Source organism: Mustela lutreola, chromosome 5, assembly GCF_030435805.1.
Source record: "Mustela lutreola isolate mMusLut2 chromosome 5, mMusLut2.pri, whole genome shotgun sequence".
In the NCBI taxonomy this organism is placed as follows: Eukaryota; Metazoa; Chordata; class Mammalia; order Carnivora; family Mustelidae; genus Mustela; species Mustela lutreola.
The window spans coordinates 147,548,872-147,555,387 of record NC_081294.1 but is presented as its reverse complement, the minus strand read 5'-3'; the positions used below and the strand labels follow the sequence as shown (position 1 = coordinate 147,555,387).

At 53.0% G+C, this 6,516-nt stretch overlaps 1 long non-coding RNA gene across 1 annotated transcript; it reads left to right on the top strand.

The window, feature by feature from the left end:
• The first annotated feature begins 326 nt into the window (after positions 1 to 326).
• Positions 327 to 6,201, top strand: LOC131831434 (uncharacterized). The gene is made up of 3 exons (XR_009353648.1): positions 327 to 477; positions 2,016 to 2,373; positions 4,454 to 6,201. It is a non-coding gene; the product is annotated as an uncharacterized LOC131831434 (long non-coding RNA).
• Positions 6,202 to 6,516: the final 315 nt, after the last annotated feature.

Genomic DNA, 6,516 nt, shown 5'->3' with positions numbered 1-6,516 from the left:
AGTGCCGCTGGAATGAGAACAGCGTCTTCGTTACGAGCACACGTGTGCACACACCGCAAGGCAGGGGCAGGAACCCAGGGGCTTGGGCAAGGTGTGACACTGCCCCGCGGTCTTGATGGGAAGCCTCCCGTTGCCCCTGTCCCGTTGGCCTGAACCGAGCGGCCGGCACTAGCTCCTGCCCTTTCAGACAGAAATGCCTACAGAGCTGCTATTGTTTCCCTTAGGTGACAAATGCCACGAGCCCGGGCCAGCCATGCCATCCTGGAGCCCAGCTGCTCCCGCGCCACCACATGAGAAGGGAGCTTTGTTTTAATTGTCACATTTGTTGTTTGGAAGGATGCTCTTCAACCATGGAATTTTCTGGGTGACCTTTCCGTATGAATTGCACGCAGATGTCCCCGTGGAAGGTCGTGATTGGTCTGGAAAGGTTATCTTCCTTCGTCTAGTCGGCCGTCCTCACAAAAGAAGAAAGTTCAGGTAAGGAGCCCAGGGCTGGGGTGCAGGCAGGGAGAAAGGTCATTTGGTCTACCCGATCGTCTGCAGAGCCCCCCACCGGCAGGTGGCTGCATCCGTCCCTTTGCTGCTGGCCTACCATGGTTTGCCTCGGCCTAGAATAACCCCGCTGGCTGAAGCTGCATCCCGAAGCTTCCCCCAGATCACCCGCTTCCTGGGAACAGGCTCTCTTTGAGCAGATGTAATGCATCCTCCAGTCTCCCTGAGATAAGCCCTGTAGAGAACTCTCTCGTTTGGACAACCGAGCCTCCCTCGGTAGGTTCTGGGAGGGTTTGTTAAGGGGACAGCGTACTACAAATGACACTGTCCAAACAACACTGTTTGAACAACTGCCCTTTCTAAATCAGAACCGAACCAAACCAAAATCCAGAATCTCTCTGGAAACTTGGTTGAGATGAATATGTTTCTTATTACCACAGAGCAACCTGGTAACCCCTTCTCCTCTCAGGCAACAGGAGAGGGATAGATTTTTCAATGAGACACACTCCTTGAAGCTCCCAAGGAAACAGGCCTCCGTCATGATTTATATGCGGTGAGGGGCTTGGATTTCTTGCCCCTCTGCCCAGTCCCCCTCCCTAAAATCAGACTGTTTATTTTCCTTCTGGGTGGAGGCCTTGAGGCAGCATAATTAAGCCAGGAGGTCAAGCCAGGGCAGGGTGGGAGAGAGGGAAGGCAGCACAAAGCCTTGGACAGCTCTGTGCATGAGGGAGAAGAGAGAAGTTTCCAGAGGCGTGAGGGGATTGCCGTGGCCGAGTGCGAGGTTCTAATGAGTCACGTCAGCTGTTGACTGGGGATTCGCAACAGCTGCACGCACAAGCCGGGGCAGGGTCCTTGGGGAAGCAGGTGGTGGTGACGCGAGGGCGGGCCTGCCCAGACCTGCCTCCATTAGCTGTAATTATGCTCGAGACTTCTGCTGGGGGGCAGCACGGAGCCATCCAGGCCTGCCGGGACCACCAGAGCCCCGCGTTTCGAGCCCGTGGTCAGTCAGCTGTAAAAATGGGCCACAGTTGGCAACAACAGAAGGAGTCGGAGGCCTGAAGCAATTTTTCTTTGAAATCAGCTTCTAAATTGCAGGGAGTCCCAGTAAATTGACACATTTACTAGCGTGAGCTCCCTTCCCCGTTGCCGCTTCACTGCCTCGGCAGGCCTCTCCTCGCTGGAGCCATTCTGGGCTTGGGGGGCAGGAGTGGGCTCTCTGGGTGCACATTATCATTACTGACACTAACGAGTGCAGAGTGCATTGTAACTTACCAACTGAAAAGCCCTTTTTTTTTTTTTTTTCTGCAAAGGAGGCCTATAATCTTACCCGGGTATGGGGGAGCCCCATAAAATAAAAAACAAAAAGGTAGCAGGTGCACATTGCACGATAAACACAGGTTACCCCGCAGTGTGGGCTCTCTTGCCCATTCGGCTTCCCAGGTAGAGAAAGCCACTCTCTTAGGTGGCAGAATTCTCTTATAATTTAGCCCGTCTGAATCCCTAAGTGTTTCCTACCCTCGCAGGAGCTGGAATCGCAGGACAGAAGCAGACCCTCGGGAGTCTCTTGGTCGATAGGCTGCTCAGCATCTACAACAACATCTTCCTTGCTCTACCTGGAACTGTAGGCCTGGCCCTGGGCGGCCCCGAAGCTGTCAGAGAGGAAGATGGCATCGACCGTGGGCGGTCCCTGTGCGTCTGCGGGATGGGGCTGTGAGCGCAGGCAGGAAAACAGATCCCCATTTGGCCACTTAGTGGCTGGGCACAGGACTTCATCTCCTGAGACTCAGGCTCCTGGTCCCTCGGTGAGGACAGTGACTCCATGAGGCTCGGTTTGGGAGGCAGTGATCGTGTACCAGCACCAGCATATTGTACCCGCCCTGAGTGAGCATCTGCTATTTTTCTTCTTCCCAGAAGAGCATCAGGCTCACATGTTCCATTCCCAATGCTGGGGGAGCTCAGGCAGTGTGGGGGGGGCGGGGGGGTCGGTCACGTCCCTTGATGTGTGAGCCCCGACTTTCTGCCTTCCATCCCGTACACACAGTCCTCTAGCCAGCCTGGTTGGGGCCTCCTGAACTCTGACCTCTGCTCCTTTGCCTGTGTCCTCCTCTCCTCCCTCCTGTCTCTGTCTGTCCTCGCGCACAGGTAGAAGTCCCATTCCTATGGGGGAGCCTCCCCCAAGTCCCCCGGAAGGATTCCTGGAACACTGACTAGCACCACTTGGCTCTTACGCAGTGTAACACAGCGATCCTAATTAGCAGCCGATGAAGCCACCGTGGCCTCTGAAGCCAGAGGGCGCACAAGGGGCTCTTCCTGCTCTGTTGCATTTTCCTCACCACCCAGCCCAGGGGCTTGGCTCAAAAGAGGTGCTCAGCCAATGCCGGCTCATGCACGGACTGCCGTAAAAATGCTGGGAGGGCTGAAAACTGGCCAGAAGACCAGAGGGTGTCGGGATTGTGTCTGCAATGGACCAAGCACCTTCTCGGCGCGGGGCCGGGGCCGGGGCCGGGGCCAAAACACGCGAGGATGAGGACACACGCTCAGCGCCGGGATCAATAGTTCTTGCATGGGCGGGGGTGAGGGGCGTGGAGGGGTCACCACGCTCTGGACAACTTGATTCAGGCTGGTTTGCCCTCTAGCGAAATGGGCGCTCCAGTCCCCTGACTTCCCTGTCCCGTATGGTTCCAAGTGAGTCCTGGCCTTGTGAGACCAAAATTGGGAAGCGGGAGGTAGAGCAAGAACCGGAGTTCTCCAGCTCCAAACAGAGTGTGCGGTGCCAGCCACCCTGTTGGCTTGTATATCCCGCCAGCTCAGCCAGGGGGTGTGGGGCAGCCCCTGGCTCTGGGGGCCTTCGAGCTCCCACCAGACCTCCTATAGCTTCTCCAAGTCCAGCTCTGCAGCACGGGGGGCCAGCATCTGCTGCAGGTCCCCCGTGGCATCAGGGTAACAAGAGGGTTCCCTGTGGAGTCCGGTTGTCGTGTGAGTCTCAGCTCGCCTTTGCAGGTTCTGGTTTGTTCTCGCTGTCACCCGCAACTGCTTTCTTCTCACCTCATGGCCTGGTTGACGTCTAGTCACTCACCGACTGCACGGCCAGCCCAGGCCAGCATGCAGCTAGCCCCTGCAGACTCTACAGGTCCTTCCTTGGGAAATCACCCCAGTGGTTCTGCTTCTCTGATTCAACACAGCCTGAACTCAGGGGGTATAGATTACATTTGAGGACCCTCCTACCAGCAGGTAGGGTGCTGGCCACACCTTGTTGCCTATGAGAGTTCACGTGCATGGAGTCAGTGTGGACCCTGAAAATCCCCATCACGGAGGAGAGGGACTGGGGCGCCCGGCGCTCCCTGTCTCTCCTGGGCTGTTCAGATCGTGACTGGGAAGTGGTGGGACTTGCTTATGCAGATGACCACCACTGGAGGAACAGCCTGATCATTAAAGAATCCCATTTCCCGAGATTCACCGGATGCATATGCCTTCAAAGCAGCGGCAGCAGCTGGACCTGGTCCTCCAACGAGGAGCTGCTGGCACCAGCTGGGACCACAAACATTTGCATAGGAGTTGGCCCTTGGGACACAGCGCTGGAGGGCACTTTCCCGAGGGGCCAGATACAGCCCTCCTGAGCAACAAGGCTGGGTGGATCCCAGGCAGGTTGAGATGAGGAAAAACATCCACAAAGGAAGTCAAATATACAACAGTGTCTATATTTACAGGAGGAAAACAAAGGGACACAGATGAAAAGAATGAAAACCGTAAACCTCCCAAGATGCTGGGTTAATGAAACCTCCACATCTGTCACCAGAGTGCCATAATTTTATCATCCTTCTCACGCAATGCTGTGCTATTTTGGGTTCTGGTTGTGTGTGTGTGTGTGTGTGTGTGTGTGTGTGTGTTTCCCCCTGTCTCACCTCTGTGTACCCAAGATGTCTGACAAACAAACATGTAAGAAAATGCTTTATGTTCCCAGGCACGGATGAAGAATTCATTAGAGGAGATGCCTCTCCGAGCTGCCTTCTCAATGCCATCGGACTCTGCCCTGAGAAAGATCTCATCTGAGAGCAGAAGCCTAATTAATTTGCCCACGATGGTTCTGTGCCTGGGAACAGAAACCCTGTTGCTCCTTGCTCGGAGGATTCTTTCCCTCAGCCACGGATCCAAGCCGAACGGAAAAAACCTGCCAGCCTCCCTTCTTGCAAAGACAGTGTGCCTCCCCTCCCCCGACACACACTGTGTCCAGGCTTTCTCTGTCCTGCTTTGTCTAATTTCCTTGGTAAAGGGGGGAAACAAAAAAAAAGGCAAAACAAAACAAAAGAAAGGAACTTGGAACTCTTTTGAGGACAAGGAAGGAGAAGCCAGAGGAAGTGGAAGCATTTGATGCTATCTGATTACCATCTGTTCACTGAAGTGAGATGCCGAATCCAATGAACAGTCCAGAGCCTAGCAGGATGGTCCTGCTTAGCCATGCCACGCCTTCCCTCTCGGCCTTTCTAGCCAGGCCCCCTCTGCTTCAGAAGGGCTGCAACCCCCACCTGGGCACGTCTTCCCGCCCTGAATGATACCAGAGCTGCAGGCTGCGCCCTACGTTCCAGGCTTTGGGGGGGTGTCTCCCCCTTCGCACCTGCCTTGTCTGGCCAAAGGAGTGACAGGTTAGCCCTACTTTAGGGGGTGTCACTCTGCCTGGAGCCCCAAGGCCGGAGATTGCATTGTCCTGAGAACAGTATTTGCTGCAGTGGGACCAGCCATGAAACTTAAGAAGGCTTGCCATCCATCTCCAGTAGGGAGGGCACAGGACAGGGCAAAAGACTGGTCCCCAGCCAGCCCGAACAGCCATCTGCTACGATCAAATCATTTCTCCTTGGAACATGGTGACACTTCACTGTAAAAAGGGAACTGAGCCAGTTGGGGACATCGGCTTGGGCCCATTCCAGCCCTGGTAATAAAAAGTTCCGTTTCCCTGGGAGCGTTTTGCAGTGACAGCAAAAAGGGTATGGCCAGGTGCCCCCAACCCCTCTCATATCTCCTCGTGTCCCCAGCAGATGCTGTCATATCCTGCATCCTGCCATTTATATGCGTCTAGGTGAGAGAGTCAGACCTCAATGAGCCCCACGGTCTGCTCAGAAGATTTATTTTGCAATATAAAATGCATGACCTCCTCTCCCCAAACCACCTTCAATCCTACATCACATGATTCCCCTTGAACTCTTTACCTGGATGTTCATCATTCCTCGGCAAGCTCTGTGCTTTCTCCGTTCCTTCTAAGATGGCATCGTGTCTACGCAGAGATCGCCAACGTTTGTTCCCAAACACATCCTTTCTCAAGGTTGAGCACAAATGCTACATCCTCCTTGAAGCCTTGGCTGAGACCCCAGTGCTCCTGTTCCCTACCCGGAGGGGATCTTCTTTTCTAGATTTCCCTAAAACTCCCCTATGTATGGTAGCCTATTTCAGGGGTCGCGTTCATTTCTGCATCATTTAGTGGTCGTCTAGCTCCAGAGTACCGTGGTTAAGTACATGGATTCTGGAGGCAGAATTTCTGGGTGCAAACCTGGACTTAGGTATTCACTGTGTGACCTTGGGTAAGTTGTCTAAACTGTCTGTGCACTAGTTTCTCCATTTGTGAGATGGGAATAGTAACTACCACGTATGACTGTTGTACAAACTAAATGAGCAAATTATGTCCAGTGTGCGTAACTGTGACTAACAATGGTCAGGAAAGGTGGTTGTGTTTATTACTATTACTATTATTATTATTATTATAAATATAGTATAATTTATAATAATAATAAATATAATAATTTATTATGGCAGAGGTCCATCTTATCTACCACATAGGGTTTTGCATATTGATGCATGTTTATTTATAAATAGATGGCCGATGGATCCATAAGTCTTCCATTCCTTATAAGTTGATCCCATTTTCCTCCCTTAGGTTTTTGTTGTCTTTTTTTTTTATTAAAGATTTTATTTATTTATCTGACAGAGATAGAGATCACAAGTAGGCAGAGAGGCAGGCAGAGAGAGAGGAAGGGA